This window comes from Anguilla rostrata, chromosome 13 (genome assembly GCF_018555375.3).
Source record: "Anguilla rostrata isolate EN2019 chromosome 13, ASM1855537v3, whole genome shotgun sequence".
Taxonomy (NCBI): domain Eukaryota; kingdom Metazoa; phylum Chordata; class Actinopteri; order Anguilliformes; family Anguillidae; genus Anguilla; species Anguilla rostrata.
The window spans coordinates 420899-433871 of record NC_057945.1 but is presented as its reverse complement, the minus strand read 5'-3'; the positions used below and the strand labels follow the sequence as shown (position 1 = coordinate 433871).

Here is a 12973-nt window from a genome sequence, read left to right as displayed (position 1 = left end):
ATCCCGCCTGGACTACTGCAACTCTCTTCTGGCTGGACTACCGGCATCTGCCACCAAACCCGTGCAACTCATTCAGAATGCTGCGGCTCGTCTGGTCTTCAACCTCCCCAGACACTCCCACGTAACTCCCCTGCTCACTACCCTCCACTGGCTGCCTGTTATAGCTCGCATCAAATTTAAAACATTGGTCCTAGCATACCAGGCAGTCAAGGGATCAGCCCCAGCATACCTCCACAAGATATTCAAACCCTACATGCCAGCCAGATCCCTCCGTTCTGCTACCTCAGGACGCCTAGCACCTCCCCCTCTTTGCACCTGCACTTCCAGAACACGTCTCTTGTCTGTTCTGGCCCCACAAAGGTGGAATGACCTCCCTGTGGAGGTCAGAACAGCTGAGACACTGACCCATTTCAAACGACGACTGAAGACTCACCTCTTCAGGCTGCACCTCTCCCCATCCCTCCCTTCCCCCCTGTAAATGACTAAGCTTAGGGTTGTAACTAGGCAGCTGTTTCGTAGGTGACTTAGGTGCATTAACTGTCTTAACGACTACTTGTATTTTTTCCATAGATTGCTTTGTTGCCGTTCTCGTTGTTAGTGTTATTCAGTTTAACCATCAGGGTCCAAGTTGAACTATGCGGTTGTTCCCTGCACCCGGTACTTCTCTCTAGGGGTTTTGTCATACTTGTTCCTGGTTATGGTTATACACTTTGTTGTACGTCGCTCTGGATAAGAGCATCTGCCAAATGCCTGTAATGTAATGTAATGTAGCTCTAATGAAACCAAAGTTTCCAATATGCTGGGATGTTAAACGGTGTTACAAAAGTAAAATTTGACATATTACACATAGTTAGAAAGTTTATTCTATCACCTGTTGGATCGATGAAGTGAGGATCAAGCCAGTTTGTACTACAAAGTTCGACAACACCCAAAGCAACATTTGTGGTATTACAAGATGACACCGTTCTCTGGAGTAAGCTGCTGCATGTGTTGTTGACGGCGTTGTTGCACTTTTTAGTACAATCTGGCTTGATTTAGAATTCATTCATTCAGTAGGTGAGAGTATAAGCTTTCTAACCATGTATAACATGTCTAATTTTGGTTTTGGAATATCGGTTTTAGGTCAACCGAAAGTTCTCGTCATCGCATTGAATGCATTCACTCTGTTAGCACTAGCATTCAAAGACGCTACACCTAACGAAACGTCGTCAACGAATTTGCGTAATATCTTGTGAAATACTATTATTATTGAGGACGTCTGGGTATGCCTAAGCCATGTGTTTGCTGATATACCTAGCTGACAGCGTTTTCATTTGTAATTTTGCATTTGGAATACCGTTTTATCGCGTTCACTTCCGCATTCAGCTATATCCTTTCTGGTGGCTAAGTCGCCGGGAAACCTCGTTTGAACAACACAATCCATGCATGTACGTCTTCGTCAAGGACTTACCTAAATAGTGGTATAAAGCATTTGAGTTTTACGAATGTGTGTTTTATGTAATTACGACAAAAGAGAGATATGCACTGTATCAGGGTTCTGAATACCCAGTAGATAAACCAGGTGAAAACGTAGAGCGGACTGCATCACGTGTGCAAAGCCGACCAATGCTGTAACTTCATAACTCACATATGTATGACTTCACATTACCCATTCATTTTCAATGGGAAAACTTGGCCAAGAAAAGTCATATTTCTCAAAAAACCGTGTAGCGAAACTTTCCAAAAAGTAATAGCACACGATTCCCAAAGAAGCCGGTCAACTTGACATATGGCACGTGTAAGTGGTACGAAAACTCTGGGAGGAGTAGCGGTCCAAAAAATGGGTGGAATAATAATAAATAAATTAATATGTGCGATAATAATAGTGTGTTTCCCTAAGGCAACCACACTAATTAATATAATAATAGGCTCAATCACCATTGTGTTACCTAATTCAGCGATAGATAGTGACTTAACAGATATTTATTGTAATGAAAATCTTCGAGATTATTACTTTAATGTGAAAAATAAATTGTTGTTTTCTGGTTCAAATTACATGCAATAAATCAACAAACTTTCTTATGAACTTACCTGAGCGGTACAGTTAGCCACAACCTTTGCCGATCCTTTAGCAGCAGATTTCAGACCTATGAATCCAATATCCGTTATCACTGCCATAGTTAGGGTTAATGCTATATTTGTCAAGGTAGCAGGTGCCAGTAGGCTCTTTTTCACTCCATCAGCTGCAGCAGATCCAACTACAAAGATGAGAGTCTGATACAAGGCGTCTTGCAACTGTATCCCACTTTGTATGCCTATGGCCTTCAACATATACACAGCTGCTTCGTGTTTCCCATCAGAGGAAGAGGCTCCACGGGCCTGCTCTCCACATGTCTCCAACAGTCTCTCCTGGAGCCTCTGGATGTTCCTCCCAATCTCTTCATCTTTCTGGATGATCCCTTTCGCAGTCTTCATCGTACTGCTTGAACTCCAGTGTGGTAGGGTGGGCGTGGTTTTGCGTTGGCTGCAGAGAGAGAGTGGGCGGGGCGGCTCACGGAACTCTGCGCCACGGCTGTTGGGGATTATTAATCAGCACTGATGGTTAATTGTTTGATTGATGGACAATGTGCTGATTACCTCGACAGTGAGCCTGGACGCTTAAAAGCTGGTCGACAGAGACAGAAGCGGGCGGACTGGAGACGGAAGAAGAGCTGACGGACAGTCAGCTGTGAATTGTGTATCGTGTATCGTGTATTGTGTATTGCGAACAGAAAGCCGCGTGGCAGCCGTAAAATAAAAAAAGACGCAGTCGCGTCCAAAAAAATAACTTGTCTCTCTCATCTCTTAAACGAGCGGTGGCACTCGGCTTGCTACATCCAGGTTTCCGCCAGCTTGAGAAACACGTTGACTGTTGTGGCAGAGATTACACTAGCCCCTCCCAGCAGGGCCAGGAATGGGGCAGCGGCCCCCCCTGTGAACAAAGTGAGAATCCCCGCCCCAACCAGTGCAGTTCCCCCAGCCACTTGAAAAATATTTGTTACCACCTGACCTTTGTTAATCTCCTCACGTAGATTCTCCAGCTTCCGAGCCAGAGCCATGAGCTGTTGCTTACGGAGTTTCCTCTGCTTCAGCCAGGAGAAGAGCTCCTCACACAGTTCAGATGCGATGTCCATGGAGGAAAAGTGCATAAGAGCTGTGAGAAAGAAAGATTATTTGTATTTATACAAATATAAATGTATATATTTATACCATGGTTCGGATAAATACTCTATTTTGATTGGTTGATGGCCCTGCTGTATTCCCCAGTGATTGCCCAGTGTTCTAAAAATGAACACTGAACATGTCAAACTTCAGCATTAATGGCAACGTGAAATTCAGCGTACTACAAACAATATAGGCTATCTTGCCTCACCGAAATGACATAAGATGTATTTCAAAGCAATGCTACCCAATACTTCCTCAATTCTTTCAAGTCACTTGGCGCTGTGTGTATAAGCATGCACTACATGGACAGGCCAAACATATGTGTGGATGGCTCTCTCACAGTCAAGATTGATTGAATAGGCGTGTATATGTCCAATTTGTATTGATATGTATGTGTTTCGCTGCCCAGCCTTTCTGTTGCATGAATGATAGTATGTGTCTTGGTATAAGTGTGTGTTCGTAAATGTGAATGTAACATGCTGCGAGGGAAATGTCCCCATGGGGATAAAGAAATTCTCTTTGTATGTATGTACAATATGTGTTTCACATGCAGTATTTATTGTATGCAGCAGATATACAATAACTTGCACATGTACTCAAATTCAGTTCAGAAGCAAGTACAAACATGTTTTCTGGAGAAATATGCTTCCTGTAGTTACTCAGCAGCAGTTTTGTACATTAATTTCAATGTGTTCCATGAGGCAATTCGAAATATTTAGATTTTTGTCATTTTGATATCAATACTTTTGAGTAACTTGGCATTTTTGTATGTTGAAACGTGTTTTTTATGAGATTGAACATATACTTAACCGCAACATAGAAAGATATGTCATCAATAACTGTAAAATCAGTGAATTAGCCAACATTGAGTGCCTTGATGTTTGATGGGGAGTGCTGAGCAACTTCAAAATTCAATTGAGCACCTTTGGGTCCTTGTTAGTCTTGATATGTCTCATTGGTATCTGGTAAACCAGTGTTGCTGAAACACTACATCATATAGGAACCTCAAATATTTTTATTTGTAAAGAGATATAGCTGGATTTCCTGGATTTCCATTCATGATGTGCACTGTCTGTGAATGAAAGGAGTCATGTTTAGTACGACATAGCTCAGGAGGTAAGAGCGGTTGTCTGGCAGTCGGAGGGTTGCCAGTTCGATCCCTGCTCTGGGCGTGTCGAAGTGTCCCTGAGCAAGACACCTAATCCCTAACTGCTCTGGTGAATGCGAGGCATCAATTGTAAAGCGCTTTGGATAAAAGCGCTATATAAATGCAGTCCATTTACCATTTACCCCCCAATTCCCATAGAGATCCATTCAAATGCAAAGAGTTTTAGTACCGCTTGTAGGACAACCTGAAAATAAGATATCCAGACTCTGATGATGTTGATAGGTCACGGGCATCAGGAAGTCATGGCATGCAAAGGATATGCAACCAAGTATAAAAATATGACAATTTAATCTATGATTATGTTAATTTGTCCAATTATTTTTGAGCCCCTAAAATTTGGGGGGACTATGTATAAAAAAGGCTGTAGGTCCTACAATGTTCACTTGATATGGATGTAAATATGGTCAAATCAAAGCTGAAAGTCTGCACTTTAACCACATTGTGACTGTTTTATGTCAACTGTCTGTTTGTTGGAGAACAGAATGAAAACAACAAAAAAAATGTGTCCCTGTCCAAACACAGAGACCAATTAAATGGCTTCATACTAACATCTGTTTCCAGTATCAGTGCATCGCTCTGCTGTTTGAAATGAGCCATCAGCACCAGCAGAACATATGGAGCTGCCACACTGGTATTGCTTCGGGTCAGAACAGCCTTGACTTCACTATTGGTAGGGTTTTTCTTGAGGAACTCCATGATATTTCGCCCATTTCCTTCAAGAGATGCTTCCAGTTTTCTAAAAATGTTGATGTCTGATAACATCTCAAAATGTGTACACATACTCCTAGGGACAAACAGGTATGGCCACTGAGATTTCAGATATTCAAGTGTGTGGGCCGGTGTTGTGTTTATCATCTTGCGCTGTAAGTAGTACGTTGCCTCCATGAGATTCTGTACTTTCAATCCAGACAAGCCCTCACGAGATTAGAACTCCAAAAGTATCTTCTTTTTCTCTTCCAGTGTGCTTTCTGTTTTTTCAGGTGGAAGGTCTGGCTGCCACCGTGTGCAGCCATAGCTATCTGCAAGGCCTGTGTTTGGCTTTGCCCCTGTGGTGACAGACCTGCGCCATGCCAAAGTGTTATTTCTGTTTAAATGCTCAACATGAATTTTTATTTGACTCAGGAGAGATGCATATCCTCCCCCTATAAATTTCCCTTCTATCATGTCAGCGAAGGACTGTGGAAACTCGTTGACAATCTTGACAGAAATTATGAGGCACTGCGACCACGAAGGGTTGGCCTTAAACTTTCTCATTTTGTCCACCAAGACCCGAACCATTTGCCTTCTATCTGCTGGTGAGGACCTTATCCCACTTTCAATGGCAGTACGAATACCTGGTGGCATTTTCTCCCAGGGTACCTGGAAAGTTTCTGGCCATTATTGCTTTACTGGTGGCCATGTGGATTGTGATGGTGAAGGGCTACCGGATCTCGAGGAGCTTGACAGTGATGAACTGCCTTCTGGGGACTGGAGTAGTGGGGTAGCACAACTTATGGCATCTGGCAATGAAAACAAAAATCTATCATTATTAATATTGACTAAAGTGATGCCATAATTAATTAAATAAAACAATAAGCATTTTAATACACTCTTTAATTTGGTAGTGAAGTAGTAAATATACAGTACCTGCTCATTTCCATGCATTTAAAAGTTTTCTGCACTGGATTGGTCGAATAACCTCTGCAATTTCCTGTTCTCTTATGTACTGCAAGTCATCTTTGCTTTCCACTACCTGGTGTAAGATCGTTTCAACCAACAGAGTGAGCGTCTCTTCTGGCACACTTGGCAGGACAGAAATGACTGCGTCCTTGATGCTCTCACTTATATCAGACATTCTGAAGGAAAGGAGTGGTGAAGGGCTATTAGAGACGGACCATTCCAGGTTTGTATTTGGTCAGTTGTTTTCTTTAAGTTGTATCCAATGCCACAGCGTCCGTTATAGAAGAACTGGTTAATTATTTCTGTGTCGGGAATTTGGATTTATGAGATCGCTAATAACGTAATCAGCTGTTTTTAAAACGGATGACGCACACACCTGCTACCGAATACAGGAGCTTCTTCGTTCACTGTGGAGACCAATCGCGCCTTTTATTTGCCCCAGGCATTTAAAAAGCCTTAAATGTAACGCTGCGTGTGCATAAAACACCTGCAAGGGCATGCATTTCTTATAATAAATGTCAATATTACTAGTAATAGCGGTGATGCTTGATTATTGGCGAATTCGGCATATTAATTGTCTTTACTGGCGATATGGACGCCTACTGCATGTCCCGAACAGGGCTGTGGCAGCGCATTCCGGTGCCCACGCGATCTCTCTGGAGGACGTGTACCACTTGTAAAGTGTCTCCAATTGCACCAAGTTCGTTTTAGATGTACTGGCTAATTATATCTGTCTCGGGAATTTGGATTTATGAGATCGCTAATAGCGTAATCAACTGTATTTAAAACGGGTGACGCACACAACTGCTGCTGATTAAAGGTTAGTATTTGATCAATTATTTTGTTTAAATTGTATCCAATGCCACAGCGTTCGTTATAGAAGAACTGGTTAATTATTTCTGTGTCGGGAATTCAGATTTATGAGATCGCTATTCGCCTAACGAACTGCGGCAGCGCATTCCGGTGCCCACGCAGGTGCTTCTTCGTTCACTGTGGAGCCCAATCGCCCCTTTTATTTGCCCCAGGCATTTAAAAGGCCTCATTATTCATTAAGCTAGCTGCATTCAAAATCCGTTTTAGAAAGACGCTATGTCTACGAACACACCGTTTTAAAAGGGTGACAGTGCTAGGCAGATGAATTTGACTGTCATATGGTTTACATATGGTGTTTTATTAAATTATGTTGTTGGGTTGCAGAATCAGGAGGCTTTTGTGGCAAGCAAGGAGCATCAGAATTAGCTTTAGGCTACTCAAGAGCAGGACTGTATGCATCTTAACCCAATCCCTCCTCGTCAACACACTTTCCCCCCACGTCACATCCTTACTAGGGTAGTCTTCCAACTACTCTCGGGAAAGTAATACAGTGCCTCCTAGTGGTCAGAATACAATCAAACTGTAACATCTATTATTGAACACAACAAATTGCATGGTATGAAACGGGAAGGAACTATTTTTTCTTGATAAAATCATTGTTTTCATAGAACTTCCGACCAGAGAATTTTGCTTAACAACGGTGCGACTAGAACGACAAACCAGAGTGTCTGCATAAGGACGGTCCAATTAGAACTACGAAGCAGAGTTTTGCTTGACAACGGTAAGATAATATGCCCAAACGCCCACAGAAGAACATTTCACGTCCAGCTGATTAAATCTATAAAAATCTATCTGGAGGACGTGTACCGCTTGTAAATTGTCTCCAATTGCATATAGTTCGTTTTAGATGTACTGGCTAATTATATCTGTCTCGGGAATTTGGATTTATGAGATCGCTAATAGCGTTATCAACTGTATTTTAAACGGGTGACGCACACAACTGCTGCCGATTACAGGTTAGTATTTGATCAATTATTTTGTTTAAATTGTATCCAATGCCACAGCGTTCGTTATAGAAGAACTGGTTAATTATTTCTGTGTCGGGAATTCAGAGTTATGAGATGGCTATTCGCCTAACGAACTGCGGCAGCGCATTCCGGTGCCCACGCGATCTATCTGGAGGACGTGTACCGCTTGTAAAGTGTCTCCAATTGCACCACGTTCGTTTTAGATGTACTGGCTAATTATATCTGTCTCGGGAATTTGGATTTATGAGATCGCTAATAGCGTAATCAACTGTATTTACAACGGGTGATGCACACAACTGCTGCCGATTAAAGGTTAGTATTTGATCAATTATTTTGTTAAAAATTGTATCCAATGCTGCAGCGTTCGTTATAGAAGAACTGGCTAATTATTTCTGTTTCGGGAATTAAGATTTATGAGATCGCTATTCGCCTAACGAACTGCGGCAGCGCATTCCGGTGCCCACGCGATCTATCTGGATGTCGTGTAACGCTTGTAAAGTGTTAGGCATATGAAAGTACATGCGAGTCTTCCAGCCGCGTCGTTTAAATGCGCCTTTTTTGATTGCACCCGTTCGTTCAGAAACATGACGCAGTTGGAATGTCATGTACATCGAGAGCATAAAGATAAGAGGAGAGCACAAGTAACTGCAATCGAGTGTGTATCTTGTCATGTAGAATTTTGCAATGTTAGATGCAATGATTTATCCAGTTTAAAGTCTCATTTGAAATCTCATATCGGAGAGGGCAGGGCAGTTTCTTGTCCATTTCGTCAGTGTGGGAGAACGTTTTCAGTCGTCTCTTCCTTTATTTCTAATTTTTCCACAGTACACAAGTCTTGTACAGTATCCAGTCTTATGGGCCATGTAACAGTAGGAACAAAGACGAGACTAACGGCAACCAATGAACAAGTTGAGGATGTTTCAGTGTTGGAGGGGGATTTGACTGACGACGTAACGTAAGTGATGATAATGAGGGAGACCAAGCAGCGGTGCTGCCAGAGAGAGCAGATGAATCCCTTTTCTTGAACAATTTGGCTTTCTTTTATTTGAAGTTGCAGGCAAAACTTTTACTGTCAGCATCAGTCATACAGTCTATTATTGAGGATTTTCAAGCAATGCATGATATCAGTCAGTCTCATTTACTTCATAAGTTGGACGAAAAGCTGGTATCATTGGATATCTCTGACCGTGAGAGAGAGAATGTCATAGAGGTTCTTAAATCCGAGGATTTGTTTCGGCATGCAACACTGGTACCTTGAAAAATGATCAAAGACAAAAAACGGTTTTTAAAAATCAGTTTAGATACATTGAGCCAGTCCCACTTTATCTTGGAAAGAATGATTCAGGGAAGGAATGTTTTGCTCAATACATTCCGTTAAAAGATACACTTCGATCACTCTTTCGGTGTCAGTCGGTCGAGCAGCAAACACATAGCTACAAACAAGAGATACAGTCTTTGTCTAGATCAAGAGATGTCTTGGAAGACATCTGGGATGGTAGCGATGTGGTAGCAACTGTATTGTTTAAGAAGTAGGAGGAATCTCTTGGTCTGGTACTGTACCAGGATGCTTTTGAAGAGGTAAATCCGCTACTTTGATTTAAATGGTATAGTCTAACCTGATGGACATGTGTACCGAGGAACATTGTGTGCCATAGCTGGAGATAATCTGGGATCACAGAGTGGCTTTAGTGAAAACTTTAGTAAAAGCACCCATTTATGCAGATTATGTACTCGAGCCCGACCGATATATCTATAATATATTAATATATATTATATAATAAACAAACAAAAAAAAAAGATTATTTATCTGTACTTGTCTGTTCGAACGTTGTAATTGCTATTTACTACAATTATCCAGTAGATGGCGGTCTAATACAAGTGTGAACTGCAGCAGCTGACGCGCTACTTCTCTAATAAGACGTTTGTTACTCGTGCCTCATCCAATATTCTCCACTGCAAGATTTGTCTGCACAGATTCGGTTGCGGCAATAAAGGTATGTAGATTTACTGAAAGTTTTTAATTAAATGCGTTGATACGACCACTATGTTTATCAATCCTCATTATCAAACGAGCGAGCTAGCTAACATATTTGGTTCACTTTAGCAAGCTAGCAAGCCTTTATGAACTGGAAGTGAGCACATAAGCAGCGTAGGATCTACATTTCCAGAGGACATCGCTGTATTCTCAAATAAATAACCAGCCAAATTAAAATGGTGATTGAATGTGTCACACATTTGTTTTTGTTTTTTTGTTTTTTATCTGAGATAATGATATTAGCTACTATACGATGTTTTGTAAATAGCCAAGGCGTGATTGCAAGCGAGTGTCATCTTGTCACGCGTCATCGTAGCAAGCTAACCAGACAGTAAAAAAGCAGATAAAACACTTCGAACATGAATCATTTTAATGTTTTAATAAAATATAAGTTTTTCAAATTGATTTGAAAATGTTGCACTTTTTGACAAAATATCGGTCAAAACATCGGTAATCGGTGGGCTAGGACTCCCCAAAATCGGGATTGGCACCGGACCCAAAAATCTGGCATCGGTCGGGCTCTATTATGTATTGTTGGCCATGCTCAATTTTTGTCATCTCCCTTCACAACAGGTGAAAAGAAAACAATTGCATCATACAAAGACAGCGTGCAGCACAGCATGCAGCATAACGTAAGTACATCAAAACTGTCACTGGGAATTAAATTTGATTTGATTCCAAATTTATCAAATTAACCCACTTCCATGTGTGCCAACTTGGTCTGCCTCCTTGTCTGGGCCATGACTTATTTGAGGGTAATGTCGCATATGACTTCGCTCTATACCTAAGTCATTTTGTCACAAATCAGAAATTCTTCACGTATAGAGAACTGAATGGACAGCTTAATCACTTCAGGTACCTCGGCGATGACGCCAGCAATAAGCCATGCGAAATGAATCCAGGAAGTGAGAAATTGAGTGGACATGCTGTCCAGAATTGGTGTTTCCTTAGACTTCTGCCTCTCTTGATTGGGGACAAAATTTAAAATCCAGTTAAAAATGAAGTTTGGCAATTTGTGTTGCTGCTACGGCAAAAATTTGAAATTGTTTGTGCTCCTGCCATTGCAACTAGTCAGATGGCCTACTTGAAAGTCCTTATTGAGGAGTATTTGCCGAGTCGACAGTATTGTTTTCCTAATCACCCACTTAAGCCGAACCATCATGTAACCCGTTAGAAAAATAGCAACGTTTTAAAAGAGTCCTGTAGCTTTAAGAAAAGGGAGGCTCCCTACCTAACTGTTAGGAGGACTTGTTTTGCGTCCCTAATTAGTTTTATTGGCTGTAACAGGCAGTAATGTCTTAAGATCATTCTGGAAAATAGTTAGCCCCGCCCACTCCCAGGGACTTGGTTGAGACTGTTTGTCGCACAGCAAGAGGGGAGAACGGGAGAAAGAAAAAGACGATTAGAAGTAAAAAATCATAATCGTTAATTTAAGCAGTAAACCTAAAGAGTAGCTCCGTAAATGACCCACGGACCAAATATTTTCCAGATCGCACACTTCAATCTCTTTCCTTGGGATCTTGGTAAGTTAAATGTTAAATTTGCTAAAGTATCGTAACTGTAGCAGCAACACGTGTGCTATTGACTCTGTGTTTCCTTGAAAATAGCATTAGCCACACGTGGCGTTTAATATTTTTCAGTTTGCACACTTCAGTTTCTTCCTTTGGGATTTCAGCGAGTTTAAATTTGAAATTTAGCTAAAATATCGCCATTGTAGCAGCAACACGTGTGTTATTAACTCCGTGTTTCCTTGAAAATAGCATTAGCCACACGTGGTATGTATAGCTATTGAGTTTCTCTCATATAAAGTTGAATGTTGCTATTTGAAAGCGTGAATCGCACTGTTATTGTATCATACGTGTATGAATGTGCTATGTAACATGTGTATGAATGTGCCATGTAATAACCTTGTGTTAATTTTAAGTAGGCTATAGCTCATTCAAGGTGGCTATTAGTTGAGCCTATGCACTTAAATGAAGTTAGCTAATGCAGTACTGTTAGAAACTGCCCGCCTCAGGGCCCTGGAGGTGTGCAGGTCCTGGAGGGATGGCAGATTGCAGCCAATCACCCTCTCAGTGGCGCGAATGATACGCTGCAGTCTGCCCTTGTCCTTGGCAGTGGCAGCAGCGTACCAGATGGTGATGGAGGAGGTGAGGATGGACTCAATGATGGCAGTGTAGAAGTGCACCATCATTGTCATTGGCAGGTTGAACTTCTTCAGCTGCCGCAGGAAGTACATCCTCTGCTGAGCCTTCTTGGTGAGGGAGGTGATGTTCAGCTCCCACTTGAGGTCCTGGGTGATGATGGTGCCCAGGAAGCAGAAGACTCCACAGTGTCGACTGGGAGTCATGCAGGGTGATGGGGGCGGGTGGGGCTGCGTTCCTTCTGAAATCCACTACCATCTCTACTGTCTTTAGGGCGTTGAGCTCCAGGTTGTTATGGCTGCACCAGGACACCAGATGTTCAATCTCTCTCCTGTAGGCAGACTCATCCCCACCAGAGATGAGTCCAATGAGAGTGGTGTCGTCTGCAAACTTCAGGAGCTTGACTGACTGATGACTGGAGGTGCAGCTATTGGTATACAGGGAGAAGAGTAAGGAGAAAAGGGACGCAGCCTTGAGGGGAGCCGGTGCTGATGGTCCGGAGTTCGGAGACTTGTTGTTCCCCAGCTTCACGTGCTGCTTCCTGTCAGACAGGAAGTCGGTGATCCACCTGCAGGTGCAGTCAGGCACGTGCAGCTGGGAGAGCTTGTCCTGTAGTAGAGCCGGGATGATGGTATTGAAGGCGGAGCTGAAGTCCACAAACAGGATCCTGACATAGGTTTCCTGCAGTGTCCAGGTGCTGGAGGATGAAGTGGAGGGCCATGTTTACAGCATCGTCCACAGACCTGTTGGCTCTGTATGCGAACTGCAGGGGGTCCAGGAGTGGGTCCGTGATGGTTTTGAGGTGGGACAGTACAAGGCGCTCAAAAGACTTCATTACCACAGAGGTCAGGGCGACGGGTCTGTAGTCATTGAGTCCTGCGGTCCTGTTTTTTTTTTTGGACGGGATAATGGTAGAGGTCTTGAAGCAGGCTGGTACGTGGCA

At 42.5% G+C, this 12973-nt stretch overlaps 1 long non-coding RNA gene and 1 pseudogene across 1 annotated transcript; one reads left to right on the top strand and one right to left on the bottom strand.

The window, feature by feature from the left end:
• Nucleotides 1-4476: 4476 nt before the first annotated feature.
• LOC135237524 (uncharacterized) lies at nt 4477-6185 on the bottom strand (annotated as a pseudogene).
• Nucleotides 6186-8550: 2365 nt separating this feature from the next.
• On the top strand, nt 8551-11885 carry LOC135238420 (uncharacterized). The gene is made up of 3 exons (XR_010325115.1): nt 8551-8806; nt 10460-10518; nt 11376-11885. It is a non-coding gene; the product is annotated as an uncharacterized LOC135238420 (long non-coding RNA).
• Nucleotides 11886-12973: the final 1088 nt, after the last annotated feature.